The sequence below is a fragment of the Branchiostoma floridae genome, chromosome 18 (assembly GCF_000003815.2).
Source record: "Branchiostoma floridae strain S238N-H82 chromosome 18, Bfl_VNyyK, whole genome shotgun sequence".
In the NCBI taxonomy this organism is placed as follows: domain Eukaryota; kingdom Metazoa; phylum Chordata; class Leptocardii; order Amphioxiformes; family Branchiostomatidae; genus Branchiostoma; species Branchiostoma floridae.
This window is the reverse complement of record NC_049996.1, coordinates 9,336,905-9,357,727: the sequence shown is the minus strand read 5'-3', so window position 1 is coordinate 9,357,727 and position 20,823 is coordinate 9,336,905. Positions and strand designations below refer to the sequence as shown.

Genomic DNA, 20,823 nt, shown 5'->3' with positions numbered 1-20,823 from the left:
CAGGTTCACACAGTTAAGTAGTAGAAAACATGGGAACCAAGTAGAATCAGACATAACAACATACTTAAGCATCGCAAAGACATCTTTATCTCAAGTTATTTAGATATCATTTCAGCTTATTGAACTTGAATGTGAGAATATCATTGGACATTTCCTCACCAGGGACACTGAAATCAGTAGTAGTGTTCCATCCAGTCTCCGTCTCCGGACCAGCAAAACGTCCTCGACAACTCCAGCGTACCTATTCAAACACAAAAACATCATAGATCGTTTATTTTTCGTGAAGTCACTAACAGAAAGAACTTACGAGCCAAGGTCAAACTAGATATGACCCGGAAGTGATCACAGGGTCACGCTAACCTGATGACTCGAATAATGCACAAGAACGTAGTCGTGTACACTGAAGCAGATATTCAACTTGCATATTGAAATCAAATGTGATCGGTTGGTTGGATCAAGGAGGATTTTTAACCTCCTTGGTTGGATCAGACTCAAACTTGTCAGTTCTAAAGTCCCCTTGTCAATAATAGAATGGAAAAAAGCTTTAAAAAACAAATAAGAGATCCATTGACTGGTAACATCACTTGTAGACTGTTTAACCATTGTCCGTGATCTGTCAAGCTCTAAATTTAGTTGGGTCTGTCTGACTCTGTCAGACAGCAACGTCTCAAACCTAAAATTTAAGACACACTACAGAAAATTCTTAAGACTTAATCACCAACACTGTTACTTCCTTCCTACCTAATCCCTCTAGATGAGAAGTAGTAATCATTTCCCCGTCTTTCAAAGAACTGGAAGGGATTACGTGGAGGCAATTATCCAATTAGTATTCATGATCTGACTTAGAGAATCATGGAGGATCGTATCTTAGCAGCACTGTTGTGCGAATTTAGTCTTTAAAAGAAATCCGGAGACTCTGTCTTATCTTTCCTAAACATGTGTTTATAGACTGAGTCAGTGAGGCGGCACCATTTACTGTCTTAGGTTCTTTGGTGATTTTTTACTACTTCCAGCGTACTGTGGTAACGCTAGATGGCTTTTCCTGGAAAATCAGGACTTAGTTATCAGCTTACGCCCACGCTCATACTATTGGCAGTAGGACTATTCCCACTGTTTTAGAAGTAGGAGGGGATTAAAGATGGCTGTTAACATTACTTGGAATAGCCCTGTAGGATAATACTCTTTTGGCGAATAAGTATTGTTTGAATAACGTGTTTTAACTGGGCAAATAGTGTGGAGGCTAAAAAATATATACGCTTCAGCTTGCAATGCATTTTCAACATGTCCTATTGATCAAAGTCTTACCCGAGCAGTAAGCATTATCAGTGCTGGACGTAGCAATGTAGACTCGTGAGAATTTCATATTACATATGTATGTTAGACGACGATATTTATCATATTTTGTTGCTAGCGAATGTAATAAATCTTCTGCCAGAGTAGCTAGACTGAGAATGCTTAATAGTTGGTACCTTTTTTTGCGAACCACAAGCTTTTCTCGACATACACTTGAGAGAAGTTGAGTGCTGTCAGGCATTACCAGGAAGATGGAGAGTACTAAGTAGGCCCTGTTGAAGTATAGGCGCCGGCCTTATCTCTCCTCGCACGCCCCCATCAGGATTCAGCGTAATGGCATCGCCTGAGGCGGGTTCGCGACAACAGGGTTGCTGTCGAGACTTTTGGCACCAGGGAAGTCATAGGCCGTGTGATCTCTATTCACATACGTGACTTACACCTCGAAACAGATCCACTTTATTGTGCTCTTGGGACGGTGCTACAAAATGTCACTACCCAACTAAATTTCAAGAAGCTTGGATGAAGTTTTGCATTCCTATTCTTCGTCCGATTTTTATTATTTGTAAAAAATCATTCATATTCATCTGCAGAGGGTGATTATCTACCCCCTCTTCCCTAGAGCAGCTAGCGCTGTCCGAAATAGATAAATAAGCTGATCATCTCTGAGCTTTTCTGCTGGAAAAATCTTTAACTTAATATCTAAAGCGAAGTAAAAATGATGTTGGCTGCATGAAGTTGCAAAGCAGACAAGGTTAAGCAAGGACTGATGGAGAAGTCTGTCTTACACTGGTTCATAGAATATAATCTGATGAGCTCAGCCAAAAAGTTGTATCTGAGCTTTTCTGCTGGTAAAATCTTAACCTAATATCTGAAGCAAAGCAATGCTGTTGCTTGCATAAACTTGTAAAACAGACAAGGTTAAGCAAGGACACCGCACCACTGATGGAGAGCTCTGTCTTACAGTGGTTCACAGAATATAAATCTCGTCAGGCAGTGTCATGACATCATTTCCCCGGCGAGCAGAGATCCCTCTTGCTCGAGGCATCTGTTGAACAAGAAGATTAGAATTCCACTTCTTCTTCTCTCCCATCAGCATATGGAATTTTCAATATCTCCTACGTATGAGACGTTGAACTCTGGGCTGAAAAATGAAGCTTTTGACACAAAAGATCTGGCTCCTTCATCGAAGAACTTTCTCACTATGATTTATGATGTGTATTCATAATATGTACTTGAAAAAAGTCGCGATGGAGATTTATTGAATAGTTTTCAAAATGGCGTCCATTATGGCAATGACGCATTGGATGTGGACATGATACCATCCATCTCGAACTGCACTGTGGGCATATTTACTCAATAATTATCCTTACCAGACAGACTGGCACTTAATCAAGGCAGCGGGACACAAAATGACAAGATAACGGACAGTCCTGTTGTTTTTTTGCACACGACTGAAAATTAGAGATTAAACCGTCCAGTAGCTAGCAATGGTCCTGTGTTTCTCTTGTACTTTTAGAGTATTTCAAATCTTACACAGTTATCATCATAGGCTAAAAACCAGGAATAGTATTGACATGTAAAAGCATGGAAAGGTGTGGAAATACGTATTTGCAGTAATCACATATTTCCGTCAGGGGTCGGGGCTTATTGTGCCGTTCATAACATTGCAATGCGTAGCATAACCTTGCATTCATTATAGCCTACTACCCTTGTGCTAATTGTGCTTAGCACACCCACGTACGGGACGTTAAAGTCATTAGACTGTACAGGAATCTAATACCTTTTCTTGCAGTTTATGACCTGATGGATGTCCGGGCGTCTGTTTGATATTGGTCAAGTCAGTACAACGGAACATCATTATACGTCTGTCCAAGTTAATCAGAAACTTGCCGAACTTTTAAAGTTATTACCTGCTAACTTTGCGCTACGTCTGGCAACGTTCAAAGTAAGTAAGTCTCTTTCTAGGTCTTCTTAGACTGATGACTTCTCTTATAACGACGGCCATTTAAGTATGTATTTGCGGCTGTGAGTTTGCAAGGCTTAACTTGAGCCTTCACTCACCAAGTGATCGATGCTTTGAACTATGATGCTGTGGCATGTGTTGTACTCCCGACCTTAACATGACTTTTGACGTATATAGCTCTACTGACAAGAAAGACAAACATGAAATAAAGTGCCCTTCGGTTATGCCTACTTACATGCCTATCTAGAGCTTACCTGACATAAATCCTACATTTATTATCGATGATGATACCTATCATCAAAATCCACATTTAAAGCCTTTTTTGTAGTCAATACCTGTCAGTTTGTTTTCAAGGAACAAAGACCATTACGTAGCAGAGAATATGGAAGAATCCACCTTGGACCCCTTAGGTCAAACAGGTCACTCTATCAGGACCTGATTAATCAAAAATATAATTCGATGTCTAAATCGCTGTCGATCTTATTCAGCTTTCCTACATGACAAGAATCAAGCCTATCTCAGCATTCCCAAACTCCTTATCAACCATTGTCGGAAAAAAAACTTTGGAACTTTGAAGGCTACATATAGGCAGCTTACATGACATGGAGACCGTATTTTGCACATGCTCCAAGACAGGCGGTCTATACACAGGGGGAAAGGGTGTCGGATGTAGCCATATCCGAGCAGGGATATTTGCGTATTTGTAACAAATGCTAGCGAATGCAAACGGATTCGAGTTGGATCCCTAAAATATCCGAAATTTGGATTTTTGGGATCCGGAATGAAAAGACTCAAACATATCCCAAAATGGGATTTTCCACGGATGCGAAGTCGTTTTTTTAGGGATTTCTTCGAATACCTGGAATGATCGGATCGCAAAGAATCCCCAAACGGTATTTCCCTCGGATGCGAAGTCGTTTTTCAAAGGATTTCTTCGAATACCTGGAATGAACGGGTCCCAAAACGGCCTTTGCCGCGGATGCGAAGTCGTTTTTATAGGATTTTCCTCGTATATTTGTCATGGTCGGATCCTAAAGAATCCCAATACGGAATTTGCTGTGGATGCGAAGTCGTTTTTATAGGATTTTCCTCGTATATTTGGCATGGTCGGATCCTAAGAAATCCCAATGCGGCATTTGCCGCGGATGCGAAGTCGTTTTTTAGGGATTTCTTCGTATGATCAGATCATAAAGAATCCAAAACGGGATTTTCTGCAGATACAAAGTCACTTTAATGAATTTTCCGCACATTTGACAAATCACAATATCATGTGTGCCCAATTACTTTCTTATAAAAGGCTAACACGATTTGAAATGGAAAAGAATGCACAGAATAATCTTATTCTAAACCAGTCTTAGAAGAACTAAACGACGTAATGTCATCGAGGCCGAATCCTGTCTGCCACATGATATGTATACAGATACAATATTGCAACAAGAATGGGTTATACCAGGTATGTACAGAGAGTCCCTGTTATCTAATTATGTTAAGGGAAAGTTGAATCCTTTAACCGCCAATATCACATGACTTCTTATACTTCCAAATAGAATATAGGATCAAACGTGAATACAATTTGACTTTTATGTAAAGCTGACATGGGAGTCTGTGGCTAATCTTGCTTCTACGAATATCTGTTTCTATTACAAATCAAAGTCTTCGCGATGTCCAACTCTAAGGAATTTCCACATCCGGCTACAGGATACAGATAGTGAATCCAGCTTGTAAAGTACAACTAACATGACTTCTAGTATCAGTATGTACAGCTTCTCGCAACAGCACAAAGTCTCCTTTCTACTAGTGACAGTGCTTCGCTTCTTTTCAGGCTAGTTACGCCCTGATCCCTCCCAGCTCAATTCCTTCTGTGCCTTTCCTGTAATCCAGTGTTCTCCCAGCTGTTGACACGGCCAGAGAATGTCGACCCGCCTTCTGAAAAAGAGAAAGAATAATCCCATCAAATTTTGAGATAGATGTTTGATGGATGCGTCCGTCAAAGTAATTAGGATGTATATGAAAAGAAATGGTGATTGGCTTGTTATACAACAGGAGCAAATGCATCTGATTGTGGTATCGCCATTATCACCGTTACATTCCGCATTATCATACCAAAAAAGTCCCCCGGGAGGGCGCGGCAGAAACAGTCTAGCGTTGCATAATTAGTGACAAGGTGTGATCTGCTTCCCCGGCCGGACTTTGCATTGTGTACGAGACGTCGCATATAAACAAACACGTAAACACCGTTGGAACAGAATGTTCCTATGCGAATAAATACCAGGCTTGAGACAAACATATTTGTATACAAGTACTGTTTTGATGATGATTCAAATTTTTCCCAAATAAGTCAACAGTTACTCAGCAAGTATCATGCTTGTGACTTGTGTTTTGTAAGGCTCCGTTATGTCGTTTTCTGATAAGTTTCTGTTCAGCCCAAGCATACCAAAAGCGCTACTAACTACTAGCCAACAAGGAATGTAGTCACAAAGACGAATTCAAAGCGGGTATTGTTTGGAAACAATCATTGTATAAAACATACCTCGCCGTGAGATCCGCAGGACAGTGATGTAAAATAGCTCCAGGACGCCGAACTACAAAACAGGGCTGGCTGTTTCAGTCCCTCGCCGTCCCGTCCGTCGACTGCCACTTGAGTTTGGTCACCGCCTCAACATCACCCTACTACAGAAGTTCACACACGTGTGTACAAATCCATATCCCGAGTTCAACGTTTCAAAACTCAAAGTTTGAGGTACAAAAAGATTGCGGTCCTCACGGACAACGCTGAATATCTCCGCTTTATTTTTAAACTGACTGATGTGCAGTCTGATTGGTCAGAGAGACAACGATTGGATTACCCACAATACACCGCCCCAATGTACGGATGCAAAAAAATACAGAGTCGCATATTTAAGATATCCCAAGATTACCAACAATGCACTGCTCCAATGGAATCCCCTCCACTGGAGCAATCCACTGGAGCAGTGCATTGTTGGTAATCTTGCCACGAATGCAGAAAAAACCCATTTCGCATCCTTACGAATCCGAGTATTCTGGTATCTAGCGTAACGTGGATTGTCTTACTTGTATTGACGTTACAAACTGTGGTATCCGAGGTACAAAAAGGGGGAAAGATATGACCAATCTAAAAAAATAAAATATATGCTCAAAAACAAGAGTGCTAGCCACGCATACATAAAAAGTAAGTATTCTTACGGAAGCTGTGTTAGCATCCGCCACGAAGTAAGTAAGCAAACGAATTCCGTGTTTGTATCCACCGTGGGTTTCGGATACCAACGAATGCGTTACGGATGTGAATGGGATCCGTGATTTTTGGTAATCTTTGGTATCCGTCAGCATCCGTCAGGATGTTGCAAATTCGTATCCTTGGTATTCGTCTGCATCTGAAGACTTTTCGCTGATAAACAAGAATCCTGACCACGTATTCTTTCGTTTGCGTTAAAAGTAAGTATCCATACGAATACAATGTTTGAATCAGTTAGTGGCTTACAGATACTAACGAATCCGTGATTATAAGTAAGTATCCATACGATTGCAGTGTTAGCATCCGTCACGAAGTACTGAGTATACGGGTTCTGTGTTTGTATCCACCGATGAGAGTTACGGATACCTACGAATGCGTTGCGGATGCAAGTGGGATCCGTCATTTTTTGGGATCCGTGCTGGTTTTTGGGATCCGTCAGCATTTGTCAGCATACGTCAACATCCGTCAGGTGTTGCAAATTGGAATCCGTCAGCATCCGTCTACATATTCGGTCTTTTCGTCTAGTGTATAGGCCTAACCCGGGCTTAACTGACCAAGCAATTGATGCGTTGACCTACCTTACAACTGTGTCATTTATATTTGCGAACTTACACGGCTTTACTCTTATATCCCCACTGATGAAAAAATAAACTTTATATTACGTGCCCCTGGCTAAGGTATCAAACGAGCGCACAGCACAGCCCTCGTAACCTCATAAAAACTGATCAATAAACTTCATTTCATCAAAATGATATTTGACGCTTGAAATATTTTCAAATTTTGCGGAAAGCCCAGTCACCACGGTAAGCTTGTGTAGATCAGAGCTGACTTGTGCCTTCATGAAATATGTGTAGTATATGAAATATTGAATCTTAAATCACATTTTGTTGCTAGTGAATGTAATAAATCTACTGCTAGAGTAGCTAGACTGAGAATTTTTATTAGTTGGTACCATTTTTGTGAACCACAAGCTTTTGTCTTCATACACTTGAGAGAAGTTTCTAAGATGTTTATAAGAGTTTTCTGTTGTTTACCACACAGGATCAGCCCCTTTGGTGTTATCGGAAATTTCATATGGTATTATTATGTAATAATCTAAATGTGATTAGAATGTAGTAAACACCCAATTATCTGGATTCGTCTACATCTGAAACATCATATATTCATCTGCACTAAGTAATTACGCGTCATTCCAAAACAACTATCATTATGTGGGTAATGAGGTAAGAGCCATCTAACCTATGACCTATGACCTCTTCGCCTGATGACCATCATTGATCGTCACTACCACCAACTATTGAGGCTGAATGGTCGTGTTTCTAAATAAAGATACCAATCGAACAGCTACCGAACGTGTCAGGAGGTCAGGTTAGTCATTACCTACAGTTGTTGTGGTGGTGAAGCTGGTGAAAGGTTTTAACATCTCTTTGAATGTCTTTGTTAGTAGCGAGACTTATTGGCGGGAATTTCAAAATTTGCATGGGGAGGGGGGTTGTTAAACTATGGTTTGTTTCCATAGGTCATCTTGCATGTATTTTTGAACTCTTGATGATATTAGATAGTACGTCAGGGAGAATCATGAAAATGATACTTATCCGGCCGGCCCTGTGAAAACGTCTCATGGTGGCAATACGAACAGTTTTGTACATAAGTTGTAGCAGGTTGTCATATCTACATGTACATTATGTCATTATACTAGGATTTTGTTTTTGATTTGCCCCTTTGAATGAACTAGAATAATCTTCTGTGTAGTGCCTGTCGAATGCAATACATCGATAGAATAATATGCCTTTCTCAAAGTTTCTGTATTTTCCAAAGCACCGTTCATATCCAACATCCGGGATACCTGTCAAAAGGTCATGACCTCCAGTCATTAGAAGACGTATCGTGTCTCATCAGGTCCCAGCCCGGACTACCGTTATTACCCCAGCCTGTAGTTGTGACGGTAGAATTTCCAGTAGGATTATATAGGGTGAGAGCCATTGCATCTCCATGCACTGCCCGGGGCCCAGCCATCCCTCTTGTATGTAGTTATGATTACTGTGGGATCCCCTATCTGACTCCTGCATGAACAAGACGGTCGTAAGACGTGCCTGGTAATTGAATTACATTGGCTGTGGTAATGGCCATGGCGTAGACTCTGGATGGAGAATGTAGACTTTATGATGGGACATTGAACTTGTGAGGCTGATGGCTACCAATCAGAAAAGCCTTTGACTAATTTATTGAGGAGGAAATGCTATCTTTCTAAACTTACACGTACACGTAGCGTAAGCTCATAAGTGACAAAAAAGAAATCTTAGTCAGCGGCATACAAAAATGGATTGGTACAGGTCATGTAGGAACAAGTAGGGAGAAATTGTACTGAAGGAAGGAAAAATATTGAAACGTGGAGACTAAAAGTCATAGGGTCTTGGAAATCGATGTCGTGTTTTCTATTACGGTCATGAAAAATAGTGTTGGAAGGTAGCTATAAGGCTTCTCTTTTTGTAGATTCTGGCCGAAGTAATCCAACAAATGCAATACAATATAGAACTGAAATGTATCGGAACACTGGTATATTTTCAATAACATTTTACTGATACACACCGTATAAACATCAGCATCAAATAACTAAACAAAGAAGTAGAATCTACAATGTTTACTGCACTTTATGTCCAAAGCCTTAATCAGCGTGTGAAATTTCCATCACACATATGTTACATCGAAACCTCTTGCCGGTGGTCAATGCCAAAAAAAGTTTAGGTAGACAGGTTTTAGCAAGGGTCGGTCGGAGAACTGGAAGCATCTTTTTCCGGGACTAGGAGTTCAAACGGAGTGCATTTGTAGTATTCCCAAACAAATGAGCCGTCCATCTGTAGATAGAGACAGCAGTTACTCATCTAGTTTTAAAATAGATGTCCTACGACTACGAGTCCTGAGACCTCAAAGTTATTATCAATTCTTCCTGTTTCCTTGCTGCATTTTCCTTAGATGTCTCTGAACGATCCAGAGCTCAGAAAATTCCCCTTGACGTGACCTTTGGCACAAAAGGTTGACGTGTGACCTCGAGGTGGGCAAGACGTTTGTTTTGTGGAATCGATGTTGAATAGATGTGGGAATGTGGGGCTGTGGTACGCATCAGTGATGTACAAGACCAAGAGCATGTTCGAGACTAGAAAGGTAACATTTTTTGCAAGCAGATTCATAATGTTTGCATCTACATAGTCTAGCGTAACAAACTACTGCTCTGTTTATTCTTAATCATATGCATTAATATAACATTTATATGGTGACCAGCTCTGTCCTGCCACTTGCTTGCTTTACATGGTGTCAGCTATTTTACCAGTAACAGCAGCGACAGTCGCCTGGTAAAAGCATTGACCTTAGTTGTTTGGAGAAGAAGAAATGGAGCATACTTATTATTCTTAGTTGGACACTGAAGCTCTACACTGACGTCGAGCTATATAATGTCCCGTTGCTAGAGTTATACAAATTGAAAGTTATGCGTGTTTTCTGCAGGTTCCAAATTCTTTATAGAAATGCCGCTCTGTTTAGAATCTGCTTCAAATCTATCTGTTTCATACATAAATGCATCTTTGAGTCGCGTTACCTTTTGTGTGGAGGCCAACAACAGAGTGAGCACCTTTAATTACTTATATGTAATAAACTCCTGGTTACCTGTTTAGAACGTTTAAACTGCAAGGCGGTTGTGAGTTGAGTAAAATTGATACAGTATCTATTTAAAGATAAAAGACTGTGCCACTACTCTGAAATGTTCTGAATAGGCAGTTCCTTCCCTTCACTTTCTACATATCGATTGTCCAATCTACAACCACTCCAATGACCCAGTTCGACTTCTTAGCCAGGGTTGTTACTTATAGTAGTGTATGTTAAATTGTGCCCACTGGCGGTCTTCAAAGTTTTGTAACCACATTTGAGTTAGTTTGATTCCTCTTATAATGTAATGGACTAGGTGAAAATAATCTATTTCGAGTGGAAATGCTGCATAGCCTGGATATCACTATGGCGTCAGAAAGTGTAGAAGCGACCATAAACTAATTACATGCATGGTGCCCAGGCTACCTGTTAAAAGTATATCAAAATTTTGCCTTTTATAAGCTGTCTGAACACACATAATAAGGACACATTTTACTACAGTCCAACGTTTGAGAATTTGATGGTCAATAAGTACAAATGTACATCGAGTCATAACGTCGCCCATAACTTGCCCTTGCTTTGCCACAGCTTTCAACAGAGTCTGAATATAGCGACAGAGTACTGCATCAATAAGAACTTTTAAACGAGAAGTCGATCCATACTGACCACTTTTCGAGCATTTCGATCATTGATCTTACAGCGTTCACGAAAGTTGGAAAGTATTATTCGGGTAGAAAAAAGTAGACATGATCCATATTCAGAAGCAAAGCTTGAAATCCCTCCACTCAACTTGGCGGTACAGGATTTAACCTGGTCGACTTATAGGATTTACTGTATCGAAACCTATTTGGCAAAGCACATAACCTTGGCAGACAGAGCAGCCTGAATTAAAGGCGGACCGAGAAGCCTGAAATAAATTGACTGCAAAGATGGGCTGCTTTAAGCATTTGAAAGCAGTCTCTTTAATTGGTTCTCGGACGGAATTGCTCACTTGCCTGTGGTTCAAAGTCTCTTTTCCTGACACATTATTCTTCTGTTGCTTTAGACTGAGGGCACAGATCTAATGTAAAAGTCTCCACCAGACTGACTACGCTGGCTATTATAGGGAGAATAGTTTGCCAAAGGAGTTTTTGCTACCAGAGGTTTTGGCCGGATGGTAACATGAACCTTAGCGTGGACTGACTCCCCTGGTTAATTTCCCGTTATTTTTTTCGGAATACTACGATCCCGCACCCCCGTAGGAAGGCCTAGTAGTAGAGGCTACTGATGTATTACTCTCTTCATAGTGCTATAGCTGGCGGTTTCGGCATGTGTCTTCTAATCAGCTTTAGCGGGGTAAACTTTTCGAGCTGACGTCGATGCTGAGCCAAGTTCAAGATCATGGCCGAAGTTACAGGACGTTTCTATTGATTTCGTTTAAGACAAATTGGTGGATTATTTCCTTGACAATGCTTGATACATACGCATGCCAGCACTGAGCTGAGGTTACAAAGATCATCCTCCAAGGTCAGACTATCGAAGGTAGAAATTACGAGGACGATGTAGTTAATTAGCTATGAACTATGTCTAGTTATCGATCATAAAAGTTCGTAGTTTGCAATACTAGTCTAACATGGCTCACAGTTGAAAAAATAACGTTATAAGCCCACTGCAAAAATAGATTTAAGCGTCCCATGCATACGTGATATATGCCATTGAAATATGTATAGTTCCAAAAGATCGTTTCCGTTGGTTATTTTTTTTTAAAGAACAAGTCTTCAAGATAGGTAACTCTGAATCTTTTTACATCACAACAGGAACTTGTGGCCACAACGCCAGCTGGGCCAAACATTCGAACTGTCGAGCTTGATTTTCTACATGCAAAAAGGTACGAACTTCCTTACGTTATTTATAATTTGTTGTTTTCTTCGTTTACTGACCAATCCCCATTAACCATCCCAAATGCCCATTGAGAGAGGATATTCATTACCACTGACAAACGGTGTATGGAGAATCAACAACAATGCTTTATTCTTTATCATGTCAAGTTATTTTCGAAATATTTCCGCATGTTGTCTGATTGAATATTGGCTGTTCTACTGAAATCTCACACACATTTGTATGGCTCTGCAAAAAGACGTTACAATTGTGTGATTAATGTGCATTGTATATTCTGTGGGCTGATACTGTCATAGTCATACATCATTGTTTAACGTAAGCTCTTTTTTAACTACCAAATGTCTTTTTTGCTAAGATCATGGAACCTACCAATGTGCTAATTGCTCATTAGAAGGTCCATGTGGGAGTTGGTTGCAAAACTTCTATTCATCAAACACCGTGAAAAATGTGCTAGTACCTAGACGAGACAAAGATATGACGTGTTCAATTTCACGAACCCACACAGAAGTATCAGACAAAGGTAGAATATCGCCGCAAGTCACACCTAAAAGGTACATGTGGTGCACGTTGTATGTTGTAAATCATGCATCGCCGCAAGTCACACCTAATTATAAAAAGGTACATATGGTGCACTTTCTAACTTGTAAATCATGCATGTACATACATATCTATATATGCGATATTGAAAGGTATGATGGTGGGACGTTGTTTTAAAAAAATGATAATGAGTTTTATGTTTTGAAATCATAAGGGTGTCTTTGAACATATTGAGACTGACTTGGAATCCATGTAAGTCGTTGACCGCATAATGGCTATCTGATTCCATTGCCGAACGGAATTGCAATAAAACCTCTTCAATGCGATATCGACCCTCGGTAGCTATTAGCTAAAGGCTGTGTGCAATTGATGGCCAGTATTATTGATTTAACTTTTTTCCTGGATAACCATTATCCGGAGCTGCTCGTCCTAGATCCGTTAACATCAGTATAGTGTCGTCACCTCTTCCGATTCAACAACATCAAATTCACAGTATATGTAAAATCATCATTGTCTGTCTAACGACCGAATTGCCTATAGCCAGTAAGGTTGTTAATGATCATGTTTATGGACATCAGATGTAAAAAAATTCATTGTTACTGACCCTCCAGATTTCACTGTTCCCAAATTGTATTTGGTACCATAAATTCTTTTGATACTTGTTATGGCAATCTCGACATTGTGAGAACTTTTTGATATGTTCACGTTGAATTGCCTGAGAGCCTACTGAACCAAACACGACATTCATGACAGTCATAGACCTGTGAACTCTTGGAAACCAGAGCCTGTCAAATATCGGTGGCGTGCCAGACGGGCGAGAAGCAATTTTCACCAAATGAATTGGAGACTGCCTCTTTGGAGCTGTCTGAGGAGATCCTTGGAAGCAAGCTGCCGTGAATTTCACCTTGGGACGTTTCCACCTCAGGAAGGAGAAGCTGCTTTCATCTAGCGGGTAATTGATCACCTTGTCACCGGCACTGCAGCCATTTACATGCCTTTCGATCAGGAGGAGAGGGCTCAGTTCCATCACCGTACCGGCCCGATAAAATCCGCTGCCGAAACCTCTGAGACACCCATTATTCAAACCTGTCCAGGGTGCCAAGAACGTTCGCCACCTGCTTTTTCACCTGCCAGAATGACAGAAACGCATAGTTGTGTTGAAAAAAAAACCAAGAAAATCCCCTTAAGTTGAATTTGATAATATCATATATTTGTACACTTCACAGCAAAATATTCAGTTTCTAATTTTTTTGTATAACATTTTTTTTTCAAAGATAGGACCGAAAAGTAATCACCTAAGATTTTTACTGACCTTCTTATGAGAGAGTTATTGATCATTTGCACATGAGTATCAGATATTTCAGATCCCATGTCAAGCTAAGCAGACACACTATTTATTTGCGTTTCCATGTCTTGCTGTATATACATATATGCTGGATTGTGAGATCAACGTTTGGTTGCACCGAGCCAAAGCAAACCAGCAATCAAACTAAGCGCATAAGCTATTTCTGCGATAAGGGTTTTTAGATAAGAAGAACATGAAAAGATGTATTTCATTTTACCTTCCCACTCCCAGACCTTCTGCTATCATACAGTGATAAAGATAGAGTACTGTCTAAAACCCTCCTGGGCAAAAATTCATGTTCTTCTCTTGAGAACCTGAGCTCGAGCTTCAATTTGAGTCCAAGGTACTTTGCTGTGATAGAATCACTTCTCATCTGCACTTATGCCGATGGAAGCATCTATCTCATTGTCAAGATCAAAATGGACATCTTGTCACCTTAGGACAGATCTGTGACGGTGTTTCTCATGTCTAAAGGGCTGGAGCATGATCTTCCATCTTTCACCAATTACGTGTGAAGCTAGAGTAACATTTGTGCCAAATGAAATTAGCTGGGTATACATAGATCCGTGCATACCACGGACGTGATGCAAATAGATAAACTAGTATCAAGTCAGTATTGGTTACAATGTGTCAGTAGATGTAAGAAATCCCTTTCAATGAGGAAATTGCACAATGTCTTTGCGCAATATAATGGGGATGTTTCAGATGTCTTTATTGGGATAAAGCAACGTCAATTTTGCATCTTAACACTAAATTTTGGCTCAGGAATTTTAGTCTTGCCCAAACGAATTTTTAACCGAATTATCTTTTTAATTCAGCTCATGTTGAACAGTATCGATCTGGATTTATGTTAAGTAGTAGTTAAGCTTGTACAACTAGATACATGTAATGATGAATTCTGCTTCCTATACGTATAAGATTCAAGGGTAGCCTTGTTCGATATCATCTCACAAAAACTACAGGAAACATCCAGGCAGTGTAATTACCTTTGGGTATACAACACGCCTGGTGAACATCACAACCATTCCTCGTCTGGCAGGTGTGATTGGCTGATAAAAAAACTTTCCCTCCAACACCTAGAGGGAGAGAGTATCTGATAGGATGGCGGCTGATCAGGCAGAAGGATGATAGACCATTGCCGTTGCTTCTTATTACATCTTGTATTACGTACAAGCAGCGGGCCTGGTCAGGGAAAGGGTCACTTCCAGCAACTGTTTCACCCACGTTTGCCTAGCTTGAGGCTGGTTGAAACTGCAGGATGATGGTATACTCTCTTACATTACTGTAAGGTTGTTAATAAAGTTCACCTGATGCTAGAGAATTTTTCAATACTTCATTTCAACGTTGGTAACCATAAACCTACGCCGTAATATCCCCTCTGTTCTGTATATCATTTTAACGTTGGTGACAATAGAACCACGCTGTTATATATCCCTTCTGTACGTCCGTTCGACAGCTTCGATTGACTTATTGGCTCGTATTTCTTGATGCCGTTCTCCATTTGAGGCTAATTCCAACCCTTCCGTTTGACCCAGATCAGTCAAAACTGTGTTCATCTGTAAGAGGTATGTTCAACCCCCGTGATTCAGGAGGAAGGAAATCAATGGTGGTAGAAACGGGGGATTGAAGAGAATCGGAATTATATCCTTCAGTGACCGGTAGTTTGTGGCTAACATGGATTTTCAATCCCACAAAATTCCCTTGTGGCACTAAGCATGGTCTTGATGATCGTGCATGCGTTTACCCAGGAGGAAAATTGAAATCTACTCTTTTTAATGGTTTTCTTGGTGTCAAAATTGTGTGGAAAGCAAGAATGATTTCAAAGTATAATTCCCTGTAGTTTGAAATATCAAGTTTAAAGTTGGCTATTTGTTTAATGATTAGTAGGATATTAGTTCGGCCAAATAAAAAGTCGTAAAAGATAAAACTAACCACAAGTTCCGAAAAGCTTTCATTGTAATTTTTCTGCCCCTATGTCCTACGTACGAATCAGTTGTTTTCCACCGATGGTTAGTTACAATTCACTGCAAGTGCAGACAGCAAATATACAGTTGTACACGATGGATATAAGTTTTATGGTTGAAAGCGGACATCATTGTTTGTTGCCGTCCTTCGCATGTACTGAAAACGTGAGTAATGCATATGGAGTTTCATGTACATTTCATGTTACATCTGTTGTTAAACACCGCCGACTACTCCTTGACGGCCATGTGGCTCGTAGTATAGAGCCAGCCGGAAAACTCTTGTTCTGGACACCTGATTTCTGTAAGAAACATGTTGGTCGCCCAAGACTAAGTTGACAGAAACTTATTGTGTCAGAAACTGGTCTAGAATTGGACTTCTCACAGCGATGAAAGACAGACTGTTCTGGAAGTCAAACTTTTCTTGCTGCACCTCATAGAGGATAATTAATGATGATGATGATGAGCTTGTCTACACCACCGGGCTAACTCATTTATCTCCTTGGCATGTGAAGCATGCCTGTCATAGGTGTGAGGGTTTACCGCTGATGCTAGAGCATCTATGACAAATATGGTCGTTAAGCTGCCAACCTGACTATGAAAATTGTATTTCAGCGTGCAAAATGTGATTGACTGGCAGGGGACTAATAGGTTCACAAGCATTGAGAAGGTAACAGAGAAAGAAACAAGGGAAGTGTGATACTAGTCGCTGAACAACCTTCAATAAAAAGAAATACGAAAAACAGCTTAGAAATATCGGTTTTAATATGACAGATGAGAAAGCATTTCAATAGAAACAGACAATACACAATTTTCAAATATAATGGTTGCTCAGTATGTAACGGTTAGTCTTGCTATTCATCCTTCTTACATTACTAACAAATCATACGGATGTTTTACTTAGATATGCACAGATATTGTCTTTGATGACATGATTACTTGTAGGCATACAACAGTAAGGAGACGACATTACTTAAGAAACGACTGTAGTCAATGAGATGATCGATCAATTCTGTGGTATTCTTGCAAGACAAGCGACAGAGACAAGACAAACGAGAGAGCTCTCAGCGTTGTGGCCAACCCATCATTTTTTCCTCGCATCTAGAAACAAATCGACAGTTCTGGGCGGCATTAAGATTTATATGGCTTGAATCGGGTTCTCCAAACTGGTGATTGAAGGATGAAAGGATGTAAAAACATTCCGTAGGCCATTGGTCTGTGCCAGATTATCCATCACATTCTTCTAGTCTCACTGGTATTTTTATGGTTTATTTCTTTTTACTAGAGGAGGTATTGAAGAATTCTTTAAAAACATCCATCAAGATTCTCCTAAAAATGAGATAGGGGGACTGGGTGTTATATTTTTCTTACATGTATACAAGAAAAGGAACTCATGAATCTTCTGTTCGTTAAAACATGTGATTTCACCCCTCTATCACTTGTTTACCAAAAAAACTATTTTAAAAATCTCACAGGGTATTTTTCACCAGAAGAATGTTTGCAGCCAAAATAATGCCACACATTTTCTACATGTCACTATCGCATGAAAATGTAGCTACAACGCTTTTCAAGTACAACGAAATGAGATAAACAGCCAGCTCTACTGTACACATTCTATCTCATGCCCATTCGTTCTTCCTAAACAGCCCTATCTCGTTGATATGTAGGCACTCAGCTGAGAAACGTAACGTACAGCGATGTGCGTAATCTGCGGGCTCACGGACGGGAATGATAAGGACTGACGTCATTCGTCGTTCCACCGCACCTTAAGGCAACAACAGAACACCTGTCAGTGCAGACGTCACCGTAGCTTCATCTGTGAGCGCCATCATTCTAGCTTAAGGTGGTACTCAACATCAATGTCAAGGCACGATATATTCAGGAAACTTCAACCATCTATATATCGGAAGGGAATGCTTTACCATGGGGACCCAGGGCAAACTACCTTTGTACTGGTATTGTTTTAGTGTCTATTATTAATCAGATGTATATAAATTTAGAACACGAAGATACATGTGCGTTGCGCAAAATACGTGTGTATTTTCAGCAGGAAATTTACAGTATGAAAATCCCAAGCACTTAGATATCTTTGAATATTCTATACAAGCTCTAAGTAGGTACGTCTGAGAACCCACGTGGGTGTAGCCATGAGCCATCCTTCCTGTCTACAACATTGGACCAAAGCCAAACCACCGTTTTAGAATCTCCTAGTCTGTGTAACACAAACCGTTTGCTGTCCGGGGATGTAACTGGCCCCTCCCCGCAGGCGGATGTTGGGCGGGCTGCTATAAGCGAGATTTAATCAGGCTAGAATTCTCAAAGTATTCTTTTACACCATTATGGCATTACGTTTTGTCATGTTGACAATCTGTAGCTCATATTATCATTCATAACCGCGGACACACACTGACACAAATTAACAAACAAACACACCAACTGATTACAATTTCATTTCCAAGGAGGTAATAGAGAAACATAAATTTAGAATATACCATACCTGATGATGATTACCACTAAAGCTGTACAAAAATGATTTCTGGGGGAGATCGGGAAAAGTTTGTAGACGATCCCTGAAAGGATAGCTTGTAACGCCCCTTGTGTATCCGGATTGCTTTCAAATCGTTAATTACATCCACTTGACTGGGCTATCGATACCGACGTAAGTAGCAGCCGGGTGAACAGGCGCAGGGGAGTGGGTTGGGAACAGTTTCCCGCGCTGATCCCTCCAACAGGGACCCACCTCTCCCTTATAGCACCGCAGGATCGATACCTGGTAATTTGATTATGTGATATTGATCTTTTTGGCGCCAGTGGAACGATTGACCACTCCTGTCAAATATACGCCTTATATTTCCAAAACTCCCTAAGTGAGGAATTTCTTTACTGAAGTCCTATAGTTGAAAGGGGTGATATTTCTATATATCTTCTCAACGTAATCCTGTTCGATCCCCCTGTCAGTCATAAGGTAGATTGTTTTCGGCATCCTTTTACGTTTCTCTAAGGGAATGATTCAATCGCTTATAGTAGATGAGACCCAATAGCTGATTGTAGTGTAGAGAGCGTCTAAAATTGCTGCGAATGGAGTCTTTAAAATTACTGTGAACAGACTAAAAACATCGAAAAAAGGAGGGGATTTAGGAACATGTCAGCCAAACGTTCTACTCCCTCTGTGGACTAACTCTGACATATTGCAATATGACGCATTTACCCTGATATTAAGGTTGTACGCTCTCATTCTGTCAGATGTCCTGCACCCTTGGTCTCTAAGGGGTCCGCTACACTTCATATGGTTATTAAGCTGTGCTCCTAGGATTTCTCTCAATCGATAGCGCCACCGACGAGGAATTATAGCTGAGTGCTTTCCTGACCAGGCATAAACACCTACCGTATAATGACCTGGTGAACGATTTGAAATTAAAGCCCGGACTTTGATGTCCGTACCTTAAATTTACTACATTTACTTCTGAGATTACGTTTTCCTTCTTACGTTTGAAGACGGTTGTCCAATTTGATCAGCTAGACATATTAGAAGACGCACCCTCTACCAGCATAACAAAAGTTTACATTTTTACTCAACTCTTCAATGATCTTCAATGGTAGATCTGTGGAGATGATGGAAGGATGCCTACTACATTTGGCCATGCCTGCACTCCTACTAAAAAATTGAATGTTGTCATAAATTTTGTTTTGACATTGTAAACAAGCAAGGACGTCAATCTTGTAGGTATAATGGCGATAAAATATGTTATCAAGACGTATTGAATTTCCTGTAGAAAATCGTTCAGCACAAACTAACTAGTCAACGGTAACAACAATCGGTCTACCGACATATGTGGCTGGGAGAGCTGGGAAGTTTTTGTTATTAGAGCGTCGTTAAATGCTCGTGGCTAGCGAAGTATATTTGACTGTCCTCAAAAACGGAACCTCCATCTTTATGTCCCATCCAAGAGGACTCCAATAACCAAAGATCTGTAATCATTTTCACTTTAGTGGAGTGAGGAAATAGGCACAGCATTCGGACCTGTTAGGGACTCGAACCAAGGCCGTTTAGTCGGCAACTCTGCCCACAAGACCACCTAGCCGTCGCAATTATGGCATTATATACATGCGCATGCGCAGGATTGATTAGATGGATTCATCCAAACAACAACGCGGCCATGACGTCACAATCCAACATCCCATTTTGAAACCCTTGATGAGTGTGCAACAGAATTAAACTATGACCCACTTGGCTCTCTGGGGGACCAATTTTATAAATCTTTAAATCCACCACGGTAGCCCAAAATATCAACTTCATCGTCAATACGCCCAAGAATCGATAAAGAGATTGCTGCGGTTTTCTCTATTAATCCAATGGAATCTATGATTGGCAAATAGATGTGGGGGAGGTTCAAGGCAATTACATTAGGCCACAGCAAGTAAATTTCATGGATGACATCCTATGCATAGTGCAGAAATAATGAGTTAGCGCAAAAAAAACAAGATGGGTAAAAAACTGGCTAAATTTTCAAAAACGTCGTAACAAGATATGAAGTCACAAAACGTGACATCACAATTAACAAGGCATTCATTCCTGCATTAAAGAAGTGAAATAGTGTTAGTAGTAAAATTGATACTAATGTGGTACACTGGTATCACTTGCCAAGCTGAAAACTACATTCATAGCTTCTGTATTGGTGGCACTTTTACAACTATCCAACAAGTTTCACTTCTGCAACTATTGTCATGACTACCTCGCTAGTGCCATTTCTACAAGTATGATTATTAGGCTATTACAGAACATGTTTGCGTATTTTGGTATATCCGACCATTCCCGAAGAGGAAAAAAAATACTTGTTTTTTCTGAAATCAGGTGGAGATTAATTAGCGCTCTGATGTCATCCATAGAATTTCCTTGCTGTGTCCTTAGTGGCAGTTCCGTCAGCAAACAAATCGCAGACGGAACCTGCCTCGA

General features: G+C 40.4%; 1 protein-coding gene across 2 annotated transcripts in view; it reads left to right on the top strand.

Annotated features, from left to right (window-relative positions):
- The window catches only part of LOC118405874 (hemicentin-2-like), a 74,655-nt gene that overhangs the window by 6,726 nt on the left and 47,106 nt on the right, over positions 1-20,823 (top strand). The window contains exons 1-2 of one of the 2 annotated variants that reach the window (XM_035805687.1): positions 7,747-7,877; positions 11,945-12,015. The gene's annotated coding sequence lies outside the window, so the exon portion shown is untranslated. Of the gene's footprint in view, positions 1-7,746; positions 7,878-11,944; positions 12,016-20,823 lie in introns of those variants that run through there. The other variant, XM_035805688.1, reaches the window with a different exon arrangement.